The following is a 27964-nucleotide window of genomic DNA, read 5'->3' as shown; positions in this document are numbered from 1 at the left end:
CTCGATGTCTAGTTGGCAGCCGGTATCAAACGGAGTACCCCAGGGGTCGGTCCTGGGGCTGGTTTTGTTTAACATCTTTATTAATGATCTGGATGATGGGATGGATTTCACTCTGTAGTGGGGTGATCACCCCGCTCCAGCCATGGAAGGGTGAAAGCAGCCCTGGAAAGGGCTGTGGCTGGGGAAAGGCTGATTGGGGAAGCACCCTCAGCTGGGGACACACCCCAATCGGGCCGCAGCTGGCCCTTTAAAGGGGCTGCTAAGCTTGAGCAGAGAGAGTCTCTCTCTAGCTGTTGAGAGGAATGTGCCTGGCTGCTGGGAGATGAGCAGGGTACCTAAAATGGAGCAGGGCTGGGGAAAGGCCAGAGGAGCTGGGGAGCTCCGGCCTGGAAAACCCCCAGGCTGCAGGCCTCGTTAAAGGCCAAGAAGGATACTGGGGTTGCAGGGGAGCAGCCCAAGGGTAGGCAGAGGCAGCAGGTCCAAACCCTCCTTGCCAATGATGAATGGCAATTATACTGCAGTCTGCCCCAGTGAGTGGGGGCTAGGTGGTGACTGGCAGTAGCCCAAGACTGAGGCGAGGTGGGGATAGGGGGTTAGGGGTTCCCCAGGGAGGGGAGACCCAGCAAGACTGCGGAGTACTTCAGGGCAGGCAGAGCCCCGAGAGAAAGGGCACCGGGGTCCAGGAGGGACACTGGGGCCAGTGGCAAGCGAAACACTGGCCTTCAGAGGGTGCTCCTGAGTGGCCAGAGCTAATTCCCAGGACGACCAGCAGGAGGCACCATGTTGGTGAGTCGTCGCCCTGCTACACACCCTCAGCAAGTTCACAGATCACAGTAAACTGGGGGGAGAGGTAGATACGCTGGAGGGTAGGGATAGGGTCTAGAGTGACAGACAAATTGGAGGATTGTGCCAAAAGAAATCTGATGAGGTTCAACAAGGACAAGTGCAGAGTCCTGCATTTAGGAAGAAAGAATCCCATGCACCAGTACAGGCTGGGGACTGACTGGCTAAGCAGTAGTTCTGCAGAAAAGGACCTGAGGATTACAGTGGATGAGAAGCTGGATATGAGTCAACAATGTGCCCTTGTTGCCAAGAAGGCTAACAACATATTGGACTCCATTAGTAGGAGCATTGCCAGTAGATCAAGGGAAGTGATTATTCCCCTCTATTTGGCACTGGTGAGGCCACTTCTGGAGTATTGCATCCAGTTTTGGGCCCCCCACTATAGAAAGGGGGTGGACAAATTGGAGAGAGTCCAGCAGAGGGCAATGAAAATCATTAGGGGACTGGGGCACATGACTTATGAGGAGAGGCTGAGGGAACTGGGCTTGTTTAGTCTGCAGAAGAGAAGGCTGCTATCAAATCCCCCCTCACTCTTCAACTACCTGAAGGGGGGTTCCAAATAGGATGGATCTAGGCTGTTCTCAGTGGTAGCAGATGACAAAACAAGGAGCAATGGTCTCAAGTTGCAGTGGGGGAGGTCTAGGTTGGATATTAGGAAACACTATTTCACTAGGAAGGTGGTGAAGCACTGGAATGGGTTACCTAGGGAGGTGGTGGAATCTCCATCCTAGGAAGTTTTTAAGGCCCGGCTTGACAAAGCCCTGGCTGGGATGATTTAGTTGGTGTTGGTCCTGCTTTGAGCAGGGGATTGGACTAGATGATCTCCTGAGGACTCTTCCAACCCTGATATTCTATGATTCTATAAAGTACACAGTGGTTTGCCTTGGAGATAAGAACCTCCCACCCCTTGCCTGAAGGAGTTTGTCTCAAGACATACTACCTTTGGGTGACTGTTTTTTAACTACAGACCTAGAAATTTTTAGTATATATACACACACAGACACCCTCACATATTCTCCATACATACATCTTGCAATGATTATGATGACCAGTGTGACACAGGCTTTCATTTGAGACCTTATATGGCATTCTTTTGGTGAACCTAGGGGATCCCTGTACCTATATATATACCCCAGTGCCCTCTGCCAATTGGCATCCAGAGGTTCTTGGGTCATACCTCCACACCCCCAAAAGAAACCTCTCTCTAAGGCAGTGGTTCCCAAACTGTGGGGTGTGCCCCCTTAGGGAGTGCAGAGGAAAGTTGGGGGTGGCCCCCATAGAGGAGCGCCACACTTCCAGCCATGCTCTGCCACCAGAGCAGCTCCACCCCCAGGCTTGTTCCTTCTCCAACTCCATTCAGTCCCCAGTCTTGATCTGCCTCCAGGCCAGCTGTGCCCTCACTCCCTCTGCACCCCTAGACCAGCTCCACCCTCAGCCACAGCTCCACTCCACCCCATGCTCCACCTCAGCCAGGCTCTGCCCTCAGTCCCTCTCTGCCCCCCCACCCTGTTCGCCCCAGGGGCGTGGCCTCGGCCCACCCACTTGGCATCCAGGCCCACCCAAATCTGAGCAGGGGTGTAGTCCTGCCACAGCAGCCTGAAGCATCATTCAGGCACCTGAAATCCAGGACGGGGCTATGCACCCGCCCTTCAGAAAGCTACACCCCAGCAGCTCTGCCCTGCCATTTTCTGAGCTGCCCCACTGCCCAGCTCGGCTGGTGAAGCCCTGTGTCTGGGGGCACCAGGGCTAGGAAGGGAGCGTGGCATCGGGGGAGAAGCTGAGCTAGCACAGTCTGTCATTGCCCGTTCACCTGAAAGTCGGGGCCCACCTGAATTTCCACTCCTAGCTACGCCACTGCTCCGCCCCCAGCCCAGCTACGCTCTCATTCCCTCTCCACCCCCCAGCCCAGCTCTGTCTCTAGCCCCAGCTCCTTCCCCTTCCACACGAGCTCAGGTGCTGAGAAAGCCTTGGCTGTGAAGTAATGGGAGGTCACATAGGGCGCAGACAGATTCCATTACTGGTACTAAGGGAGGCACGATGGAAAAAGTTTGAGCACCACTGCCCTAAGCAGAGCTTCCTATAACCAGAGAAGGGAGAAAAGCTGAGGACTCCATGAAGCCCACTAGAGACCTCACTATGCCAATCTGTGAAACCTGGGAAATGCTCAGATACTAACTACAGTGATGGGCACCAGCATAACATCTTAAAACAGGCAGCTAAAGACTAGACAGATATATTTTCTTTTTATGAATATTGAGAGCTACAATCAGCTGTGCCTAATTATCACATATTGCACTTAATTTATTTGTAAGGGTTTGATTTAACTGCATCTGTCCTTAATCCGTGCCTTTGTGGCTTTTTTATTAATAGACGTGAGATGTGCAATCTCTCTAGAAAAAGAAACAATTTAATAAAAAGATATAGAAGTCTTAATGTGCAGATAATAAAACTACCACAAGATGTCGCACTTACCTAAGCCAGGGGTTAAGGTGGCCCTATGCTGGTCCGTTTACAGGGCAGTTGTGCTCAAATAAATTTGTTAGTCTCTAAGGTGCCACAAGCACTCCTGTTCTTAATGTAAAATTGGTACCTTTTTGCTCAGCAGGTCTGCTCATTTTGATCACATTCATAATCAAAATATATTTAAAAGCTACTTTTTACTCTTATTAGCCCTGAATAGTCAACCCAGAGAGGTGAAACAAAACTATATGATTCATGTGGCTAATAAGTCCGCAGCCAGCTCAAACAACAAGGTCTATAGTAAAACGAATTCAGTGCTTGTGTAGTTGAATGCATGCAGGCATTATGGGTCATATTCACATCGGGCATAACTACCAACTTGCATGGAGTTCAGTCAAGGATGAATTGGCGCCTAAGCTCCATAATAACTAGAGAATAAGATTCAGAAAACCACAAAAACTCCATTCATTTAATCATCTTTGATCTCTCAGAATAATTCCCAGACAGGTCCATAATATTTTACAAATATATTTTTAAAGCTACCCTAAAGCTGTCATTTTTATCATTTACTTGTTTTCCCTTCCCTTTCATCTCACATCCATTTCAAATTATATGAAATCAACATGACTATCAAGAAAAGTGAAAGCCACAGGTCTTAAATTCCTGGTGCCTTCATATGGTCTAGCAAATACTGCTTCAAAAAGTTAAAAACAGCAATCTAAAAGAATGCTTGCTATTCTCTGTTGCTAGGAGCTTTCCATTGATATATTATGACTCAGTATTAAGGTAAAAGAACTAGCATCTTTACTGAACACTTCCATCTGGACTGAATGTCCTTATAAAAATGACTAAACACTTCCAAATCTCTGATCCCAGCATGCAGTGGTCTTTCACAAAACTGAGCAAGAATTCTTCAGGATCTGCCTCTACTCTGATGCAAAGGAATTCTGGAAGAGACAACACAACAATTACACCCAGCCCTAGTTTTTTCCAGTCACACCAATGCGTGATCCAGTTGTGAGAGCCCTGGACCAGGGATCAGGAATTCCTGACTTCTGCGCCCACCTTTTCAAGTGACTCACTGGCTGACCCTGTATAAATAATTTGTTTCCCCATCTGTAAAATGGCAATGAACACCTCCCTACCTCGAAGAGGTACGGTGAGATTTAACTACATAATGTGTGTAAAGTGCTTTGAACTGCTAAAAAAGTGCTAGGTATTTTTGCTGGGTGCTAAGAGAAACAAGCTGCACAATGACACAGACGGGACAGGAAAAAGAAAACCGCTGTGAATTGCCAGGTGGCTTTGATAGTTTGCAAACCTCCGCTCAGGCACATGAGCTGATGAAGGCTGAGAATGAGGTTAACTTTCTCTCAGACTTACTGCTAAACCTCCACCATCTGCATCTCGGTTGTCCCAAAGAGCTACCCACAGTCCCTGACATACACCGCACCCACATGTAGTCCACAACATATGCTCCAGTGCTATCTTTTCATGAAGTGTGGCGGGGGGGAACCAGCCATGAGAGCAACCCAGTATGGCTGAGCCATTTTATAACAACAATCCCAGGCATGTAAATGATGCAGGAAAAATATTTAGGGCAGGAATCTGCCACCTTCATTCACACTGAGTAATAACTTACTCCACGTGTAATGCCACTGATGTCAGTGAACTACTCCTGGATTAGGGATGGCAAACCCTGGCCCTCAGAAAGGAATCAAGTTTCATTTTAAAACATTCACAGGATTATGATGAACATCTGTGAAAACACTTATTTTTAAAGTTATGGATAAGATCTTGACAGTCTCCTTTTTAGTGATAACTGGCTCTTAATGGCAGGACTCAGAAATTCTCACTGTACAGCTTTGAACACAGTTTTCTGATGTCAGTGTCGTCCTCATAAGAACCTAATGAGATTACGGCTCACTATATAACTAGCTTCACAGGCAAATTGTAGCCCCCAGTGTGGGGAGTTTTCCTGAAAGAGTATTTTATATTTAAGCACTTTTTCTTTTAAATGCACAGGTTTATTATCACATGATAAATACAATGGGGATTAGATGTTCATTTGGAACCTTTGCAAGAAGATTTAATGGTACTAAATACTGTGCAGGAAGCTACAGGGGGATGAAAGAGTTATATAGTGATTCAAGGCATGATTTATACAAGGCAGAGACCTGGAGCACAAGAGGATCCTGCCTAATCAACTCACTGTGTCAGATTTTACTGGTCTTCACTGGAAGTGGGAATTATGGGCTATTCCCATTTAAAAGAAGTGATGTAAAAGAAAAAAAACCTCTCCATTAAGAATATGATTATATTGAATCAGAATTATCTTCTACTAAACAAGGCAAATTTCATTACCATCCTGGCTTCTATGAAACCTATGCGATTTAGCATTGTAAGGAACTTATTTTCCATTTCCATAATAGAAACAGAGGGGGAGGGATAGCTCAGTGGTTTGAACATTGGCCTGCTAAACCCAGCATTGTGAGTTCAATCCTTAAGGGGGCCACTTAGGGATCTGGGGCAAAATCAGTACTTGGTCCTGCTAGTGAAGGCAGGGGGCTGGACTTTGATGACCCTTCAGGGTCCTTTCCAGTTCTAGGAGACAGGATATCTCCATGATTAGATCAGAAAGAAGATTTTGTGGTATTCGATCATCATCACCTCTTTAATCTGTGCCGCTCTGGTTTGACCATAATCCCTTTCAACTCCTGAGCTTTCCCTTCCAGAATGTATAACTGCTGACCTTTACTGTTCTTCCCTTTTACCCACAGAGGTAATAAAACATAAAGGTCTCTCAAAAACATCCAGTGATGACACTTGTAAATTAGCTGGCCTGGGAAAAAGAAAGCTCTGTTTGTATGAATAAATATTCAACACAAATCCAAGACTTGCAATAACTAGGAGTTAATTATCCCTATCTTTTATGACGCTGTTGCCTACTGGGTATACCCACCTTGAAATAGCCAAAATAATCCTTTGTCCATAATGCACTTTAACTACTCTATACAAACAATTTGGGTGGGGGGGGAAAATACATAGAAATTGCTGAATAATGATAACGTTTCTTATCTCCCATAGTCACTGCCTCTAGATAGCTAGCCTAGCAGGCACAATCCCTTATTATGACCTTTGATCACTCCAGTGGTTCTGGATCATACCCAAATTCAATTAGTGACACCCACAAGGAAAACAAAATGCAAGCCGTTCTTATTCAATACATTTTCTCTTCTTGTCTGTTAACCCTTGCTGTATCCTGTAAGTTGGCAGAGTTCCCATGCAGCTCCAGCAACCTACACGCTTGTTGTAAATATTTAAAAAAAAAAAAAAAAAGTCACCCCTTACCAGGGTTTGGCTGTATTAACATTCCATAAGTCCCAGCCCTCCACAGGCTTGTCTGCTTTCAGGGTTCCTTTCCTTTACGGTTGTCTGTCCCAGACCCTAGCTTCTATTCCTGCCCCAGTGAGTCAACAGTGATTGGCTAGAAGCTCCCTGAAGGGTTCCAACACCTGATAATCAGTGATAATCCTATTACCCTATACCTTGTGTATGGAAACTTCAGGCATACCCAACTCTCCAAGTCACAGTGAGACCTTTACTACTAGCAGTGTCTTCAACATACAGTACAGATACCTGTGACAGTCGGTGTATTGCACCTTACACACTGTCTGTTATATATAATGGCAGGGAATTTTATATTATGTTCTGTGTTATACTAGATAACAATTAACTTGGAAACAGAAGCTAACTATTTGCATGGTAATGAACCTGCAAGAGGGGGTCAAAAATAAATAAAATAGTTAATGAGATTTCATGTAAAACACCTGCGGGGCATGTCACCTTAGAACAGATCAAAGACTTTCAGCTAGAAGTGGGGGAAAGTGTATCACATACAAACAAGTGTTCTTTTAAGGACTGCAACAGCAAGAGAAACCAAAAACAGAATAAAAACAAAGACATGTAGTATTGGCAACCCTCACGAGTGTCAGAATACTTGATGTTTTACTTAAAGACCCAGCTCCTGGATTCAAGTGATGACATGAGAATCTCAGTTTTCTTTTTTCATGGTTTCATGGTTTCAGAGAAAAGCTTGAAAACATAATCCAAGTGTGCCTTAAAGGCTCAAAAACTAGAAGGCAAATAAAAGAACCCCAAATTTGTTACTTTTTTTAAATCTCATGATTTTTTAGCCAATATATGATTTTGAGGGGGCCTAATTCATGATTTCTGAACATTTGGGGTTGGCGATACTGCATCGGTTGGATCAGCAACAGGAAGCAACATTATATTACTGTGTAGCTATCTCCAAGGATAATGAGGCCCTTTCACAGCAGAGTATTTAACTTGGTAGAATAAATGCTTCCTTTTCACACAACAGAGAAATCAGATATCAAGAAGAGGGGGAGGAGGGGCAGAGAACTGCACATTGCTGAGATGGGGGACATAGACTTCTAGAGACATGCTGATGCTGTATGGCCAACATTTTCAAACTTGGGTCCCTAAAATAGGTCAGGCACTTAAATCCATATTTAGGCACCTAACTAAATAGCCTGATTTTCAGAGGTGCCAAGCACTCATAACACCCACTGATGTCAAGGGGCTAACAGCTGTATAATTCTGATTACAATGGTCTACCTCCAAATTACACACCACAAAGCTTAGGTGCGTATCTGATTTTCAGGGGCATCTTCCCTTCTTTTTATCCATTTCCCCAGCTGGGTTGACTAAGGCACAAGAAGGTCAGATGACTTATACCGAGATCAGAAATGAGTCAGCATCTCACCCCAGTGACTATAACATAATGCTCATTTGTACACTATAATTTTTCATGCGGTCGTACATAACTTTTAAAATGAATATATGGGAAAATACACCCACATATGACAAATGTACTTACACTCACTCAGATTTGGGTGAACATTCTGTTAGTCACAGAAAAGCATCTGTGCAAATCTTTTTTTGTTACTGTTGTTCTTTGCTTCCCTAGACATTTCATCAAATGGTCACTGAGTCAGACTAAGTGGGTTTTGCTATTAAAGTGTGTGTGGAGGCTGCATTCCAAAGCACTTGTAAGGCTGGAAGAGAAATATCCCCACATTGCAAATCGAACACCCTTTGTAAAAACTGAATATTTATGAAGACAGCTCCTAACTAAAGACTTTATAATCATCTTGGATTTAAAAGCGGAGCACTGCAGATGTTCATTTTGAGGCAGTAAAGTAGGAGTTAATTTAAACTGGTGTCAATTGCTCAACATGTGTTCCTACAGTGCTAAAGAAAATACTAATTTATTTGTGAACTAATTCCAACAGCAACCAAATGTCCAGTAGCAACCGCATGCAGCCACTAGGCAGCTAAACGGCTTACTTTCCTTGTAAACTCTTTAGGGCAGGAAACACCTTTCTGTTCTGGGTTTGTAGCGTGCCTCGCGCAGTGGAGTACTGGGATGTGCAGAGGGCGCTGCTTTGATGGGGGTCAATGAGTTGTGCACAGGGGGTGGGGCTGGCAGCCAATGACAGATATGGTGGTCCCTCCCTTTCCTCTTCCTCAGCCTACAAGTCCTGCCACTGCCCCTGCCCTGCCTTCTTCTTTCCATGTGCCAAGCCCAGAGGAAGGGTGTTTTAAGGACTCAAACTGAAGGAGGAGGGTTCAGGAGGAGGCTTTGTGAGGATGGGGGATTGATCTGGTGGGAGGATGCTCTCTCTAGGTATTTATACTACATTCATAACCATGGTGTCTGGTTGCTTGAGGTGTATTTAATATGCACATGTGCTCATCCAGCCTGTTGCATATTGCACCAGCCTGTCAGGCAGCTTCATAAGGTAGCCAGAGTTAAACTGGATTGCTCACTGCAAGACAAAGCACCATTGTCTGTACAGAGAGACCAGGGCAGGCCCTGGATGTAGAGATGTTCCCATTTGTCAGGGACACGTGGTTACCAGATGCATATTTGACAAAGATTTTTGTTTTTTAATCTATAGCCTAAACCCTGAGGGAAGTAACTCGCCAGAGGAGCTCAGAGCTGCTTCTCATAATGGCCCATGCTGTGTTGTTGAAAGTAGCATGCCTTGGATTGTGTGCAGGTGGTAAGGCATCAAAGAGAACAAGGGAGGGCCAACATGCGTGCTGCCTCAGCACAGCAACAGTGATTGGAGAACAGGGGAGAGGGAGCAAGACAAACCCAGTGGAGCATAGGCAGGCAATAACAGCAGCAGCAGGAAACCAGCTAGGGTTACCAACTTTCTATTTGCAGAAAACGGAACACCCAGCCCCGCCCCCTACCCTGCCCCTTCTCATGCCATCCCCCCTCCCTGTGTCGCTCTTGCTCCCCAACCCTCGCTCACTCCTTCATTTTCACTGGGCTGGAGCGTGAGAAGGGGTTTGGGGTGCAGGCTCTGGGCAGCACTTACCTCATGAGACTCCCAGAAAGCTGCCGGCATGTCCTTCTGTCAGCCCAGCAGCTGAGTATGCCTCAGCTTCAAGAGTTAATAGCCAGAAGACAAGTCTGCCCTGTGCAAAAAATTAAGTCATTCTATGCAAGATGGTGAAGAGCAACCCATTCCGTGAGAACTATCTCCCATCTCCATGTAACACCAAGGGATTTAATGCAGAAAGTGATCATTTCCCCCCTCTCCACTATGTTTGCCTTTCCTTCTCTTCATTCTGGGGATCTTTCCCCTCCCCTCCCCTCCCCACTCCACCCCACCCCCACCTAACTCAGGGCTGGTTCAGACCAAACCTGCAGCCACAGAATGCTCCCAGCCCTATTGCATCTAGGACAGGTTGAAATGACAGAGGAGCATTTACTACTATCTATCTAGGTACTTATATGGTGCCCATCACCGCTGATTCTGAATACCCCACAGTCATGAATAGATTTTATCCTACAGCATTCCTGCACGGGAGGGAAATATTTCCCCCCTTTTACCAATGCGGAACAGCATATATTAAATGACTTGCTCAAGGACACAGAGGAAGTCTGCAGCAGAGCTAGGAATTGAACCCAGTTTAGTCCCAGTCCATCCTTCCTGCCATGCTCCAATGCTACCTAGGATGGGGTACAAACTGCTTCGTGCTGTGGAGATAACTTGAGCCTGTTGGAGGAAAATACATACACCAGTTTGAACACTCTATACTGGCCTCCATCCTATGGATCTTAAGCCTTCGTTGTCTGGCTATTTGAGGACGGTTAGGACAGGGGAGGAGGCAGATATGTTTGAATTGGCCTGGTCCCAGCCCACTGCTGCCATTCTGATAGTGGCATAGGGGAAAACTGTGTACAATCAACATGCTCAACCTGGTGTGCCTAGTTCATCAAACTCAGGATCTGAACACCCAGGCAATTAATGTCCACGAAAAGCTAAGAAGATGAATGAATAACCATGTTGAAATATCAGATCATCCCAAGAACAATGCAAGCTTCAAGCAGCTACAAACCATAGTACTGTTGCCTTTATTTAAACTATCTATTTAGAACTGAAAACCTGTTCAGGCCAGAATTCTTTGGAAATATGCTACTGAACGTGCCTCTAATGTTGAGATAAAACAAAGGAGTTAAAGCTGCTAGGAGATTTGATAATGACGATGAGGGACTGGTTGCAGCCTGCAGAAACCTGAAAGGAAACTGGAGAGTGCAAGAATTAGAAGGCATTGCTATGGCAACAAAGCAAACCACCCCTAAAGAGAATAGAAAATATGTATAGCGAAGCCAGGATCATAAGGAAAGAAATGTATATTCCCAGTGGAGGCGAATGATAAATTGACTTAAAATGTATAAGAAGTCATGCTAAAGGCATGATTTTGATTTCAATTATGTACATGTTCACTAAACACATGGTTTTTTGGGGGGGTAAAAGACATTTCCCCAAAACCAGCACTTAGCCATGTCTTTAGGCTTTGAGGAGATGTAATGATATCATATGGTACATATTTTTGTTTTAATCCTAGATGTTAATTAGTCCCCGGGGTGGAAGGGAACAGAATCTTCTTTACACTATTCTGCCCTTAACCCAGTCACAACTAATGTACTTTTGTTTTAATTCAGTGTTAAAGATCTTTTTTCCTCCCTCGAATAAAGTTAGGCTGCTATTTGTAAATGAGGGTTTTTTTAAAATTCATATTCATAGTCCATTCCCCTTCATTCTCTGGTGCAACTGATTGGAAATTTCTTTAGGAGCTGTATTTAGTTTTGAAAAAGTGGTGGGGGGAGTATAGTGGGGTGACTGCCCCACTCTGATAGGCAGGGGTTCAAAGCAGCCTTGGAGAGGGCTGCAGCTGGGAAAAGGAGTGAAAGCACCTGAGTGAGTACCTGACCACAGGTGTGACCAGCTCAATTAGGGCTCAGCTGGCCCTGGTAAGAGGGCTGGGGGCCAGAAGTGAGAGGAGTCTCTCTCCAGCCCTGGAGGGAGAAGGATTAGCTGCCTGAGAGCAAGGTACCTGAACTGGAGCAGAGCAGAGCAGGGCAGAGCAGTGCTGGGGAAGGGCAAAGGGAGCTGGGGAGCTCCAGCCTGGTAAACCTCCTGGCTGCGGGTCTTGGTGAAGGCCTACCAAAAGGTACTAGAGCTGCAGAGGGGCAGCCCAGGAATAGGCAAAGGCAACTGGTCCAACCCTCTTGCCAGTTACGAGTGGCCATTACAGACTGCAGTTTGCTCCAGTGAGCGGGGAGGGGAGACCCAGAGCAGGGGTACTGCAGGGGCAGAACCCTGAGGTAAAGGGGCACCGGGGTCCAGGAGGGATATGGGCAGCCTGAGGCAGGCGAGCCACCAGCCTGCAGAGGGCGCTCTGGGCTGGAATCAAGCTAATTCCCAAGATGACCAGCAGGAGGCGCCGCGCCACTGAGTCTCGCTTTGCTACAGGGGGTTAAAATTAATTCATAAAAATGAATACTGCAGTCAGTTCAGTAGCTCTGGGATGTGTGCACTGCTCCTTTAAATCTGTAGCAAGAAGCCACACAGAAAGGGAAACTAGGGAAGTCTCAGGATCATGAGGGGGGCATGGGCAGTCAGGCCTAACAGTTGGAGCTCTGGGTGGGCCAGGGCTGGAGATTAGAGCAGAGATGAGCTGGAATGAATTATATGGACAATGCAGAGCCAAGGGCCAGAGCCAGGGATCAGAAGCCAGTTGCCAGAGTCAGTGGGTGAGCTGGAAATGGGATCAGGAAGCAGAGCCAGGAGTCAACACTTGGTTTGTCAAGGATGGATACAGGCAGGAACTGAAGCAGGAACAAGAGGAGGCTGGGCAGGAGCAGCCACAGGAAACAGGACCAAGTTCAGCTGTGGGCGTAGCTCTGGCTGCTGCTGGGTCAAGTAGTAGCTAGCTCCACCAATCAGGAAGTGCAATCACTCAGGCAGCCCTTGCCAGGATGAGCTGTGTCCAGTGTGTTGCTAGGAGACAGACCTTGCTGCAGCTGGCTCCCTGATGTTACCTTTCCCCAAAGGGTACCAAGTGTCTCATAGATTTGGTCCAGCATGTCCCAGAAAATGTCATTCACAAAATGCTGAAACATAGCTGTAGCATTACATAGCCCAAATGGCATGACTGAATACTCAAAATGCCCATATTGAGCATGGAACACCACCTTTCATTCATTGCCTTCCCGGATTCGAATGAGATTGCAGGCTCCATGAAGGTCCAATTTAGAAAAAAACCTGTCCAAGCAAAGTCTTCCAAAAAGTTCATTAATAAATGGCAAAGAATAGCAATTTCAAACTGTCACTCTATTCAGAGCCCAGTAACCAGCACAGGGGCACATCGAGCCGTCTTTTTTTGCTAAAGAAGGATGCAGGTAGAAGGATGAATAAACCTCTCTTCTAAATTCTCATAGAGATATTCCTGAAGCGTCGGGAGTTCCAATTCGGAGAGGGAGTAAATATGACTGAAGGGAATGTCAGTTGCAGGGGTGCAGGTGGGTTAGGGCAATCATAACTGCAATGCAGAGGCAAAGAATCTGCCCTCCTTTTGTCAGAAATATCAGCATGGTCTCAGGATTTCTTCTGAATACCCAAAGTGGATGAAGAGACGACAGAGTGGGTGGCATCTACCTTGGAAATCTCCACTTCAACCACTGCATTGTAAAGGGGTTTGAGTCTGACACCCAACCTTGGGAGATATGACTGGAAGCAGAATCTTGACATAAATCGCACTGTGCCTGAGCCCTACTGGATACAGAGGTTATGGGTGACCAGCCAAGGAATGCCAAGGGTGACAGGGAAGTGAGGGGTGCAGATCAGTCCAAACTGCAGAACCTCCTGGTGACCCTAGAAGGTGGTCACAGTCAGCTCTGTTGTTTGATGAATAACTGGGCCAAAAGGGGGGACCCATCAATGGATTCCAACAATATTGGGGTTGCTCTTATGCTGAGTGAGAATGTTATGGGTCCAAGCAAAACCTTGGTCCTTGAAGTTGTCAGGGGGCTCTGAGTCCACGAGCTTCCTCAGCTCGACCTCAGACATGGCAGGATGCTATGACTGAAGAGGAAGTTGGAGGAAGGTGCCTCACTGGCTGACCCTAACCAGGGTATATAATAATAATTGGAGATATACCTATTTCCTAAAACTGGAAGGGACCATGGAAGGTCATTGAGTCCAGCCCCCTGCCTTCACTAGCAGGACCAAGTACTGATTTTTGCCTCAGATCCCTAAGTGGACCCCTCAAGGATTGAACTCACAACCCTGGGTTTAGCAGGCCAATGCTCAAACCACTGAGCTATCCCTCCCCCTCAAAAGACAAAAAGAGGCTCTACCTGTGCCAGGTCGTGCTTGATTTTTTTCATTCAAGGCATGCTGGAAATGGTACTGATATACTGCCTCATTCCATCTAGTGTTGGCTGCTAAGCACTGGAATTCCACAGCAAACCCACCAACTGATCTATTACCCTAGCATAGGTACTGAAACGCATGCTCAGCAGAGCAGGTACAATTCGGGTCATCAAAAACAATCACGGCTCAAATGAATTCCTTGGGCTGCCCCAGCAAAGGGCTATAAAAGTCTCCAGGAGTGGAGAATGCCTAGGCCAGGGCCTCTCAGGCTAACCGACTGAAAATGAGCCCCACTTGGGCCCAGTCAGTGGGAAATGACAGAGGTTGTGCATGAACAAAAAGCAGCATTGATTCAGAAAGCCACAACATTTCCAGCAGTCACCATCAAACTGGACCAAAGCACAATCTTCAGTTCCTGACACGCCTGGGTCCCAGGTAGCGAGGCCTGAACCTGCAGAGCTGTGATCTAGGTCTGCAGCCTCTGCAAGGTAGCCATTACCTCAGTCAGGAAAAGGGAGGCCTTAACAAGGGTCACCTCACAGTTGAGCCCAGTCTTCAGTCTCTCTCTCTTGGGCTGCTCAAACTGTCAGGATCACTACCGGGACGTGGGCAGGTGGACTGGATGGCTGGAACCATGCCTGGAAAGCAGAGCTGGAGTCAAGAATTAAGGCCCCAGCATGTCCAGGGGGCATAGTTGCAAGCAGAGCAGAGGGTCAGAGCCAAGGATCTGAAGCCAAATGCCAGAGCCAATGGGTAAGCCGAAGACGTGGCCAGGAAGCGGAGCCAGCGGTCAAAGCAGGAGTGTCAAGGATGGAACAGCCACAAGAAGCAGGAGCAAGGGCAGCTGTGGGTGTATCTCTGGCTGCCGCAAGGTGACGTAGTAGCTAGCTCCACCCCGTCACCAATCAGAAAGTGTAATCAGTCAAGCAGCCCCAGCCAGGAGCAACTGTGTCCAGTGCACTACTAGGAGACTGACTCTGCTGCAGATGGCTCCCTGACAGGAAGTTTCTGGACAGAAACTCTGCTCTGAAGAAGAGAGAGAGTGAAAGACTTTGTTCTCATTCTAAGTGCAGCTCTTTTTGCAATTCCTTTGGCACACCTATCTCTCTTAGGCACTACTTACATGACCCCCTTTAACACAGTATCTAAGTGTCTCTCACAGCACCCCTGGAAAGCAGAAAAATGCTATTATCCCTATTTTACAGATAGGGAACTGAGGCAAAGACAGACTACGTGACCTGACCAAGGTCAAACAGAAAATCTGCGACAGAGCAGGGAATTGACCCCATGTCTCCTGAATCCCAGGCTAGCACCCCAACTACTGTTAACCTTTGACACTGTCTTATGTAAGGGAGGAAAGTGACTTATTTTAACTAGAAGTCGAAGAGGAGAAAACATGCCAAATTTCAACCCTTCACAGATTATTTCATGGGATTATCCCTTGGAATGGTGTGAATGGCTGTGAACATAACAAAGTTTAACACAGAGACCAGTGAAATACAGGTAAACTTGTTAATTTTACACAACAAGGAGTGAATCTGAACATATTTATTCATAATTTGCCTTTGCTAAGAAAGGAGATGATGACATTGTCCTTAAAAAGTCTGAGGAACATTTCATTGCAAAAAGATATGTGATACACAAAGAAGCATGCATTTGCCACATGGCTCACAGGGCCAGAGAGCATATGGAAGCCTTCATAAGGAATATATATGAACAAACAGAGCAGTGGCACTTCCGTATCAGTAAGGAAGGCCACAAAGAAAATGTCTAATAGTTGACATTTTAAATAAGGAGCATTTTAGAAAAATTACAGTTAATGTTTGAGCTCAATCTGGAACTGGCAGGAAAGTCTGAGCTAGTTGAAATGCAAGTCACTGAGCAAGAAAATAGTGGAAGGCAATTGCAAGCAGTAAAGAAAAGTTTTCCATGCAGAAAAGAGAAGCACCATTAAGAGGACTGAATTCCACAGGCACAAACATGATGGGTGTAGCAAGGACAAACACAGCAACGAGGAGGCCTGGCCACCCAGGGGAAGTATATGGGAACAATGAGAGCATGTCCTTTGAAACAAAGGAATCAGGGAGGAAGGATGAGTGAGTGAGTGATGTCCATTTCCTTGACTGTATTCACTGGTATTCTCAAGATCTGTAACACTGTTATACATTTGAAATGGATTCAAGAGGGGTACTGGTTGTGATTTGTAAAGAAACTTTTAAGGGGATGATTCCTAGCCCTAAACTGAAATAGCTCAGAGAAGTGCTCAATATCCCAGAGGGACAGATAAATTGCTTGGGGCAATCAATGGCCCATTATTAGTGAACAAGACAAGGAGTAGGTGTATTACACCTTCATCATTAATGGGGCTACTCCAAGCACCCTGCTAGGCCAAACCACAGCTTGTGATAGGCCACAAAAAGCCCACTGGGGAAGTTAGAGTGGTGGGGCATTTGGCCTTTGGAGGAAATGGCCTTTTTAAAGGAGAACCATGAAAAAATTGTGGATCACGTGGAAAAAGGGGTCCAAAACTCTATGCTCATCCACAAGGGGTCCATTCCACTGTATCCCAAAGTGAAGGAAGAACTGGATAGACTGGAAACGAATGATTTAACTGTGCAATAAAGAACTGCCGCAAGTGTGTCCCTATAGAGCATGTTATGCAAACCAAGAGGCATTTCCAAATCTAGGAGCTTGTCTAAATGGGACATTTTTCCAGTTATAGTTATACCAGTATAACTCCCTGTGTGGACACTCTTGTTTGCCTTTTCCCCATTTAGCTTCTGTCATTTTGGAAATGGTTTAAGCTAAGCCAAAAAACAGACTAGAAAAATACTGGCTTCCCCTTTCCTACTAGCTTCTGCTGATCTGGGACATTCATTTATTCCCATAAGATATCTGTCAGCACTCTATGATCAACTCCATCAATGACTGCTGAGGGATCCAGCAGTATCAGCATAGAAGTTTGTTTATTGTTCAGATGCTGGAGAATAGACGCCATCATTTTCCTGATAACATTACTATGATAAGGAAGGTTGGAGACTGCGTGGTAGTTGGTGGTCACTGGCATTAGGTTGTATGCTTCTTTAAGGTCTGCCAGACTACTCCATGCCTTAGAGTATTTAATGGGTTCCTTTTTTTGAAAGAGGGTTTGATAATAGCTATCAAAAGGCCTAGTTAGATTTTACAAGGCATGAAGATTTTACAGGTGGTGGCTCAGCCATTTCCAAGAGCCACCAAGGTTCTGATTGAGTGACTGGCTGGAACTCCATCAAAGTAGAAGGTGTGGGAGGGGAAGGGCGGGCTTCACCCATGTTTTGGGGTGTTTTCCTTTGTCACTGTAAGGCCCTCTTTGATTTTTTTTTTTTGTCCATGAAATAAAGAAAAAAAACACCACCTCCTCTCACACAGACTTTTAAGACTAAACTGAATAACTCTGTACGATCTTCATTGCCCACTACAGGCCTGTAAGCTCCACTGCTTTTGCTCAAGACTCTTTTCTACCACTGCCAAGGCTGTCCTTACCCAGAGTTCCAAGTGCAGTGTACAGTTATAGAAAATAATGATATTACTGGAATACACTCAGTGCATTACACCACCAAATTACCAAATGAAAAACATTGTCCCAGACCAAACAACATACTGCACCGACCAACACAAATATTATTTTCCTTCTCTAAAACGAATGGTTCTTCTACAACATGAAGTCACCTCATAAGTTTTAGACTGCAAACCATGTACATATGTTTTACTGACCTTCTTTTGATAAATACAGCTGGGCTTCACTCCCCTTTGACAGATAATAACTACACCTATCATTTTTAGTGAGCAGGCAAGCCCTCTTTGCACTTCTCCAGAAGGGGGAGGTATATAATTAACACCTTGTTGGGATAATGTACCTTCTTTAAGAACATTATTCCATTTCTTACAGATTTACAATTGAGGTTTTAAACATTAGTTTCAGCTCATTTTCTCCTTGCTTAAAAACTAAACATCATGCTTAAAAATTAACCTCCCTCCCACTAGCCAAGCCATGTCTATACTACCAGTGCTACAGCAGCATACCTACAGCAATGCCACTGAAGTGTACACACTTCTGACAGCGAAGTGTTTTTCTGTCACTGTAGGTAATCCACCTCCCTGAGTGGCAGTAGGCAGGCCGACAGAAGAATTCCCGAGCTGCGATTACACCAGGTGGTAGGTCAGCACAGCCATGATGCTCAGGGGTGTGAATTTTTCACAACCCTGAGAGCCACAGCTATGTCAACTTAATTTTTAAATGTAGACCAGGCCTCTGTGTGTAAACACACAAGGCAGCTGAGTTTCAGAACACTGAAGCAAGAGCTTAATTAAAATGTTTGTCTACATAATTGTATCTCCTAACTTTTAAGGGGAAGATTTGGGGTGATGGCATCAGCAGGAGTCTGCAGGATCAGTTGTATCAATGGGAAGATTATTTCAAAACAGCTCTCAATTGTGTGATGCCTGCAGTCCCTCTTCCATGTGAAGAGAGGTAAGAAGTTCCAATAGAGTCTCCTTCCTTCAGTTAACGAGAGATCTGGATCGCAGTCCATAAACCGAAGTCTGGGAAGGCACCGGGGGTTTGTAACATCATCCTTGAGTTGCTGAAGACAGATGAGAGTATTGTTGTACTGTGGGCTGCATAGGCTCTTCCAGACTATCTGGTGTACTAATATCATCCCCACTGACTGTAAGAAAGGTGTTATTCTGCCTAGTGATAAGCCTGAATATAGCAACTATTGCGGTATTACGCTGTTGTTGGTCCCAGAGAAAGTTTTCTCTTCCATCTCAGTGTCTCAAATCAATGATGCACTTCATGGCAAAGGCCAGGATAGTCAGTGCGGCTTCAGACCTGGTCATTCCACTGTTGGCCAGATCTTTGCCTTGAGACAGCTTTTTGAGAAAATGACTGACTTCAATAATGCACAGTACTTTTTATAGATTTTTGTCAGGCCTTTGATTCAGTGCATTAAGAAAGTTTGTGGGATCTGGTGAGGTGACTCAGCATCCCTAAGAAGACAGCGTCATTGTCAGAAGAGCTCTACAATGGAATGAAAAGATGAGTTTGAGTCAACAGCAGATACATGACATGGTTTCCTATCTCCACAGGAGTGTGTTCTGTCACCATTGTTCAATTTTGTCATTGACTGGTTGATGGATAAGCTTGAGGAGACAGCTGTCGGTGGTGTAAAGCTGAACAGCATTCTGCTTTGAGATCTGAGTATACTGATGACATTGTCTTCTTGGCTCAATCTGGTGAATTGCTGCAGCTGATGGCCGATCTGGTCAGGCAAGAAGCAGCATGCATTGGTCTGGTTATTAATTTGGATAAAACTAAGTCCTTGGCCATTACCGTTAAGCAGCCTCCAGCTCCAGATTACAACCAGTTCAGTGTTAACCTGTTGGGATGAGACACTGAGCAGGTGGCAGCTGCTGGATATTTGGACAGCATCATAGGGCTGGAGGATGCTCAAAAGATGTGGATATGTTTATAGCAGCAGCTGCTGCCATGTTTTGGGCCCTTCAAGTTGCCTCCCTGGGGACATTGTGACATCAAGCCTGCTATGACTTTGTGGATGTACAGAATCACAGTTATACCAACTCTACTGTAGGGAAGTGAAATGTGGACACTGAGGAAAGCTAAAAAACATCAGATTGTTGTTTTCAAGTCTCATTGTCCTTGTGAGCTGCTTCATCCTGAGTACTGGAAGGACAAGATCAGAAAAGGAGATATTTGAAACCAAACCCAACAACTGCCTCCATCAGCACTGGTTTGATTTTGGCAGCCTTCTTGGAATGGACATGTTATAAGAATGGAAGACCAACAAATCCCGAAGTTTGTGTACAAAGCAATGCCGCTACATGGCCAGCAATCACGTAAATGTCAAAAGCTTCAATGGTGCAACAAGATAGCCAGTGATGGACATAAACTGAATATACAATCAGACTACCTTAAGCGTCTTGCCAGAGATTGATCCAAGTGGCACTTGCAGGGAGGTCACTGTTCCTTTGGGATCTGCCAGGATGATGACAGAGGATCTCTGCTCTGTCCAAAGCCTTTTGCCATTAATGGCCGGGGACAAAGGGGGCCGTGCAGCCTTTCCCTGAATGCAAAAGGAAGCCCAGCCATCAATCTCCCTGAAGAGGACTGCTCTGGGAAGAGTGCTCTAGCCTGAAAGGGTACGAATGTGGGGAGAAAGGTACAGAAGGTAACAGAATAAAGAAAAAGCAGAGATGGGCCATAACACTTGACTAAAATCTCAGATTTTACTCACATATGCTGAAACGCCTCCCTTCCAATTTTCCATGACAAATTAACTGACAGACCAACAAATGTCAAAGGAAACTTCTAGCACCCATCCTTTCCAAACTGATTACTCTAACTTCCATGTCTTAGGACATATGTAATGGCCAAATGGGTTTTCTTTAATCAGAGCAATACAGCTCAGTGTGAATCAAGTGTTAGCATTCTCACTGCTGAGTCCAAAGATCAGGTGTGAAAATCTCACAACATAACTGCTCTTATTCACACTCAGTGGTGACATTTTGGAGTGGTACAAGATGGTTGCTGTGTATACTGACATTCTTGTTAAAAATCTCTCTTTGCTTCACCAACACTGCAAGCTACACTGGGAACACTAGTGTAGATGGGTCATTGGCAACTACTGGCATTTTAACTACTATGTCATCTAGACTACTCTGCTCTGGGTTACAGGATACAGAAGTTAAAACAAAGATGGCTGTCTGCATTAGCACTCTCATAATTGTGACCACCAGTGGTAGTGCAATGGTTGGAAATTTGAACAAAGGTGTTAGTGTAAACAAGGCCGCAGCGTGCCTCCGAGCCTGGATAGACAAACACGTGCTCAGGTGAGTAGCCCCTCAGGCCACAACATTCAAACTGCTATTTTTAGCATGCTAGCTCAAGCAGAGCTAGCACGTCTGTTTTACCAGACTGGGCACATTCCCAGCTGCAGTGTAGCTATACCCAGAAGTTCTGTCCTTTGGATCAGATGTTAACCTGATGCCTGTTCTAACTACCTCCAGCAGCTGTCGAAGTGGAAATTAAAAATGCCATCATGATTTTAAAAAGAAAAAAGGATAACCTTAATCCTGATGCTTTGGCCAACATTGGCTCTCTCAGGAAAACGGATTCTAATTAGATCCGTGTTAAACTTTCACAACTAAACCTGAAACCAGTTTATTTGTTTTAGGTTCTGTTACAAACCTAAAAGTCAGATCAAGTTTGCAAAAACTGGGCTGCATTTCAAGTGAATCCATGCCAACGTATGGTTTTGAGTGGAAACCAGGCTCAATTCAGTAGTTTCACAGTGTTTTGATCTGAAACCAGGCCCAATCTGGCAGCTGCAAGTGAGGTTTGCTTTGAGATTTCGTTTCAAACTACATAAATTTGCATGAAGCTCTGAGAGTAAAAACCACCAAATTTCCTCTAATGTCCATGACTGTGGGGACCCTAGAGCAGTGGTTTTCAAACTTTTTTTCTGGCAACCCAGTTGAAGAAAATTGTTGATGCCCGTGACCCAACGGAACTGGGGATGAGGGATTTGGGGTGTGGTAAGAGTTCAGGGCTGGGGCAGAGGGTTGGGGTACGAGGGTGAGGGCTGCGGGATGGGGCCGGGAATGAGGGGTTCAGGGTGTGGAAGGGGGGCAGGGGGTTGGGGTGTGGGAGGGGATCAGGGCTCTGGGCTGGGGGTACAGGCTCTGGGGTTGGGCTGGGGATGAGGGCTTTGGGGTGCAGGAGGGGGCTCTGAGTTTGGGGGTGCTCAAGGCTAGGGTGGGAGTTGGGGTGTGAGGGGGTCAGGGCTCTGGGCTAGGGGTGCAGGAAGGGGCTCTAGGTTTGGGGGGCTCAGGGCTGGGGCAGGGGATTGGGGTGTGGGGTTACCTCAGGTGGCTCCCAGTCAGCGGTGCAGCAGGGGTGCTAAGGCAAGCTTCCTGCCTGTCGTGGCCCCAGAAGCGGCCAGCAGCAGGTCCAGCTCCTAGATGGAGGTGCGCAAGCAGCTTCATGTGGCTCTCACCCGCAGGCATCACCCCTGCCCAAGGTCCCATTGACTGGTTCCTGGCCAATGGGAGTGCATAGCTGGTGCTCGGTGCGGGGAGCACTGCCTCTCCCCACCCTCCACCTAGAAGCCAGACCTACTGCTGGTTGCTTCTGGAGCTCAGCGTGGTGTCAGAACAGGTAGGAATTAGCCTGCCTTAGCTGGGCAGCACCACTGACAGGACTTTTAACGTCCCGGTCGGCGATGCCCAGAGCCGCCGCGACCCAGTGCCTTACATTCCACGACCCAGTACTGGGTCACAACCCGCAGTCTGAAAACCACTGCCCTAGAGCAGTGTTTCCCAAACTTGGGACACCTCTTGTGCAGGGAAAGCCCCTGGCAGGCCAGGCCGATTTGTTTACCTGCCGCATCCGCAGGTCCAGCTGATCGTGGCTCCCACTGGCCGCGGTTCGCTGCTCCAGGCCAATGGGAGCTGCTGGAAGAGGCACGGGCCAAGGGACGTACTGGCCGCCACTTCCAGCAGCTCCCATTGGCCTGGAGCAGTGAACCACGGCCAGTGGGAGCCACGATCGGCCAGACCTGCGGATGTGGCACGTAAACAAACCAGCCCGGCCCGCCAGGGGCTTTCCCTACACAAGTGACGTCCCAAGTTTGGGAAACACTGCCCTAGGGGAATGAAGAGTGGGAAGAGACACACAATGGATGCCACGATTGCATACCCAGGCACTGCACTACTAATCCCTACATGCCATTGTAAATTGGCATGGTTCCATTTTTACACCAGCACAGGATTTGTGATATATTTTGAGAATGTTTGAGTAAAGAAGCTGTTACACCAACCAAATTCTGCTCTATAGTTGTCCACTTATTTTTTCCTTTTAAATAGGAACTTTTGATTTAGTACAGTTGACTTTTTATCAGATTGCAAACAAAGCTACGGTGGTCTGGTATCATAGGCCATAAGTTAGTTTCATTCCAGTGAGTTAGAATACTGTTGGAGAATAGATAGTAATACACCATTTGCGTTTAAAGAGAAGGCACATGCCATAAGACATACACATTGCTGCATTCATTATCTTTGGGTTTGCTCTCATCCTGCTCAACACAGATGTATGCATGTTTTATGTCTGTTATTTCTAAATACATTTTTTTGAATATTTTTAAAAGTTATGGCAGTTTATCTTATTGACAAATTTGATCTCAGTGCTCAGTAGTTTGTAAAGACAACCTTTGATAAGGCCAGAAAGTTAAACAAGAGTAACATGCAACAGACGCCATTATTTAAGAATATAGCACATTGTTTCAGAAGGTTATTTCACTCTACAAAATGTGAAGCCTCCCCTACACCAAAAACATCTCCAATCTCTATGTCCTACTTAACAAGGCTACTGCTGGGCATCGGGCAGAATCGGACCTTAAAAGGTTTTAGTGAAAAATCCTAGATGAATGTAGATTTTAACAAATAGAAGCAATTAGCCTGTGCTTCAGCATTAAGACAACTAAGCTCCAATCCCACAAAGATTTTACACACTGTGAGTAGTTCCAGTGACTTCAGTGGATTATGTGTAATGTTAAGCACATGCTTAAGGCTTTGCAGGACGGTGGGGCTTAGTTATTAACAAAACAAATACATAAATCATTTGCACTTATATAGTACCCTCCCTCCTAGTATCTTAACATTTAAGTAGACTAAACTTTGTAAAATTATAGTATTTCATGACAAAAATGTGAGTGAAAATGAATCTTTGTACAGGATACCAAAGAACCATCATGAGATGCAGCTTTGGTTAAGCAGGAGACCTCCAGCTGGCACAAAACAAGCGAACCGTCTTCAGCCATGAATATTCCACAAACCATCAGGAAGCCACAGGGAAGTTTTGCTCATTGTTTTCTATAGTGGTTTTAAAAGGAAAACTGATCATAAATAAGATGAGCTTAACATATGAGCAGTTCTTTAGTCAGTCAATTTGATTCACCTCTGCGGGTGCAGGGGAATAATTTACTCCCTATGTATTCCCCTTAGGGTGACCAGATAGCAAGTGTGAAAAATCGAGATGGGGGTGGGGGGCAATAGGCGCCTATATAAGAAAAAGCCCCAAATATCGGGACTTTCCTTATAAAATCAGGACATCTAGTCACCCTCACGCCCCTCGCTGTACTTGCTGAAGCAGTTATGCCCAAGGGGCAGTTCATCCATAGAAAAAGGGGAGGCTTAAACTCCAACCAGGGACCCATATAAGCCTGTCAGTGGAAGCTGACCAGGGGATTCACTCAATCAGTGGATCTCTTGGGAGTCTTGGTTCCTCCACCCCCTTTCTCCATGACCTCACCCACTGAATGGGCTGTGACAGTCCTCTTCAGGTCCTTATCAGAGCAGTGATTGCAAGGAAGCAGCCTTTGTCTGTGTGCTATCCCTCCAGGTGGACTTTCTGTCCTTAGGGACACAGCCTGCGTTCTGCCAGAAGAAGATGGTTGAATCCAGGCAATGAACAGCCCAGTGGCTGCCAAAAACATGAGTAACTCTATTCCTTGCCAGACAGAAGGCAGTTTGGGCTGGTATTCCTTTATTTATCATTCCCAAATTTACAAGGCTATGAGATCTGTTAAAAGTGTAAATCATCCCAGGCAAATCAAGTTAGGGAGGAATTTCTAGATGCAAATAATGATTGCCAGAGACTCCACAGCAATCTGCACACTGAACTACTTGAACAACAAGCCAAATTCATCCCTGATGTAATTCCACTGAAACAAATTACATTCCACAAGGGGTAAATCTGTCCCACTCCTTCTAAAGACACATGCCATGCTGTAATCCAGTTTTCTATTTAAATTTTAAGTAACCCTCTCAGACAATACCATGAATTAGAAAACAAAGCAGTTTTGAAAAAAATTGTGCTAGTAACACTGGTTACAAAAGAAAATTATTCCATCTGGGACACCGCTAGATGACTTTTTGTTGTTATTGTTTTATGCCCTTTGAGATAGAAACTAAGTCCCCATTCCAATGATAGAATAATGCATGCTGGGAGCCCACTGCTTCATTACAAAATAATGCACCAGAGTGGATCAGAAGTTATCCAGCTTGTTATGAGGACTTAACATTTAGAAAAAAAACTAAACTATCTTAAAACTATCTATGGGCAGAATTCCCCTCCAGCTCCTTCTATTTGGAGCACGCAACATTTTAATTATTTGATGACTTATAAATATCACACATTACCTAAGTATATAGCACTCATCATAAAATACAGAACTAAAAAGGTCTGCTCTCATCATAATCATCCCAAAGACATGTGTTCTCCTTGCAAATCGAGCACCACCCACATCAATCTCTAGCAAGGTACTTAAGGTGATCTGATTGTATATTCAGTTTGATCTAAATATCTGTAAATCCTGTCCTTCAAATAATCCAGAAGTCAAGTACAAACTTGATTAGATAGGTACAATATACCTTAGGCTTGTCAAAATAGAGCTCCAGCAGACTTCCTGAGTGATCAGGCTCCTCCACTGAGAATGCCTTGCCATCAGTCCTGCAGTGTTCAACCCCAGAAAGTAAAGATATGAGACTTTGCTTCCTCCACTAGCATCCAGGCGTAAGCTGCTGGCGCATGGGAGGCCTACCTAATGGGTGGAGAAGAACCTTGCTGTGTGGTTGCGGTGGCAATTTGGAGCAATGGTGAGCCAAGTACTGACCTGAGGGTGAAGCCAGAGTCAGGGTCACGGAACCAAGCCAAAAGGGCAGAACCAGAGTCAGAATCAGAAACACCAAGCTAAAGGGTAAGCCGGAGTAGGGTCAAGAGGTCAAGCCAAACGTCAGTCTGAGTCAGAATCAAGGCAGGGAAGCAAGGACTAGACTCAAGCTGGCATGAGTCAAGGCAGGAGGAGGACCGGAACAGGAAGCGGAAGCAAAAGCGAAAGCAGTGCAAGCACAGAGCTGCTACTGCAAGCCTCAAGCAGCTCCCCTGCCCAGTCAGGAAGCATGACCATTTGGAAAAGGCTCAGTGGGCCCAGCTGAGCTTGCTGGGTTGCCTAGCAACCAGGCTGGGAGCCAGCTGTCTCCTGACACCAGGTGCTTTCCAGCCATAGCCCCAAATATGGCAGTGATCAGTCGCACTCCAGCCTCGGGCTACAAAAGTTTGAATTACTGTGACAAGGTCTGTGTCAGACCCTGAGGCCTCTGGGCCACCTATTAATGAAAAAAGGCACTGAATGCCACCGCAGTCCCCTGGGAATCCAAGACAGGCATAGCCATGATGGTGCAAGTGATGCAGGTTCCCAAGGGCCACAAGATTATGGGGGCCCAGCCAGCAGAGGCTGCTCTACCTTAGACATCATCATCTTTACGCCCCAGTCTATCTATAGGCAGACAGGGCTTGGAGGGACAAAAAGCAGCCCCCAACCAGGCAGAGAAGCCCTCTTGCCCCCTCCCCAGCCACTTCCAGCCCCCAGTGTAAATAAAATTGTGGCCGCCACTCCTCAGGCCCTGACTGGCTCAGGGCTGGTTCTGGTAGGTCCAGCCCGTACCTACTGCTCCATGCCGGGCCCCTGCCCTGACTGCTGCTGCCCTGGACTTGCACTGCGACCACTGATTAATCAGCGAGGAACTTATCCAGAAAGGCACAGGGCAGGGGGCAGAATGGGGGTGCAGAGGGCCAGGCAGGGGGAGTGGGCTGGGCTGAGGATGCAGGAGACAGGCAGGCTGCGCTTGTGGGAGTGTGCGGAGTGTGGGGGCCAGGTGGGCTGGACTGGGGGGTTCCTCAGGGCACATGAGCCCTCTGACTCCAGTTCTGCCGATCAAGACACAGGCCACAGGAAGTGGAGGAAACTGGGGAGAGGGTTGCGGGAGAGAGGGGACAGATGGGGATCAAGTCCCTGGCCCCAGATGCTGGAGAAGGATGCTGGGTGAGAGATGCAGGAGGCATATGGGGAGTGGCCCCTGATAAGAATTAATCTCTTTTCACTCTGTTATAATGTTTTTCTCCTAATGCAACTAGATTCACTTTTGCAATGGAGCTCACATCCAACATTTTGACATGGAAAACCATTGTCAACTTGGTCTGATCAGCCAGTTAAACTGGATTTATGGAGTGTCCCAAAATAGCTGAAGCATACCAGTGAACTTTGCCCCACGTTGGGAACGATCAAATCCAATCTGAACAGTGTGTGTATTTTAGAGGTAACTTAGAAGATGATATTGATATTGGTGAGGACTGGTTTTTTATCTAGATCAATTAACATTTTGATGATATGGAAACATGTGTCTGACTTACACTGTAATGTAAAACGGACTAGGTATCATAATCTTTGAAAAGTGCTGAGGATGTTATTATTTTAATTGTTTTTAATTGCATGGCAGTATGAATCATGGTGTTTGGTTTCTGTGACACAGAGACCACATCCTGAAGAGTGGTCTGTAAATTTGTGACAACACTTGTTTGCATTTGGTGCCACACCATTGGTGAATGCAAAGCTAATGCTGCTTGTGTTCAAATTGCAAGTTTTCCCATCGGCAAAATTGTAGGTTCAGCTATAAAGATTTGGGGCTTGATTCCCCATTACATTACTCCTCTTTCACAGTGGTGTAAGTCCAGACATTTAGTTCCAGTAGAGTTGTACCAACTTGAAACTGGAGTAATGCACAATGGTTACTCAAGCCCTTGGGCTTTTCGACTAACTCTATGTCTTGCTCCTTGATTAAAAGTCTCAGATATAAAAGGTGAGTTATTTGTATTTGTATTGCTAGAAATTTACACACCATTTTTAAAATGTTAAACAACTGAGTGGAGCGGCTAAATTCAAGAAGCAAAATTAAACTAGTGAACAAATTGCAAATTAGCCAGAATTGATGGTTTTCTTAACACT

General features: G+C 45.9%; 1 long non-coding RNA gene across 1 annotated transcript in view; it reads right to left on the bottom strand.

The window, feature by feature from the left end:
* The window catches only part of LOC120401639, a 54102-nt gene extending 28119 nt beyond the window's left edge, over window positions 1–25983 (bottom strand). Inside the window, exons 1-2 of the long non-coding RNA XR_005596609.1 lie at window positions 25796–25983; window positions 9720–9814 (exon numbers count right to left, since the gene is read on the bottom strand). This is a non-coding gene — a long non-coding RNA (uncharacterized LOC120401639). The remainder of the gene's footprint in view (window positions 1–9719; window positions 9815–25795) is intronic.
* Window positions 25984–27964: the final 1981 nt, after the last annotated feature.

Source organism: Mauremys reevesii, linkage group 3 (genome assembly GCF_016161935.1).
Source record: "Mauremys reevesii isolate NIE-2019 linkage group 3, ASM1616193v1, whole genome shotgun sequence".
Classification (NCBI taxonomy): domain Eukaryota; kingdom Metazoa; phylum Chordata; order Testudines; family Geoemydidae; genus Mauremys; species Mauremys reevesii.
This window is presented reverse-complemented; position numbering and strand designations above follow the sequence as displayed.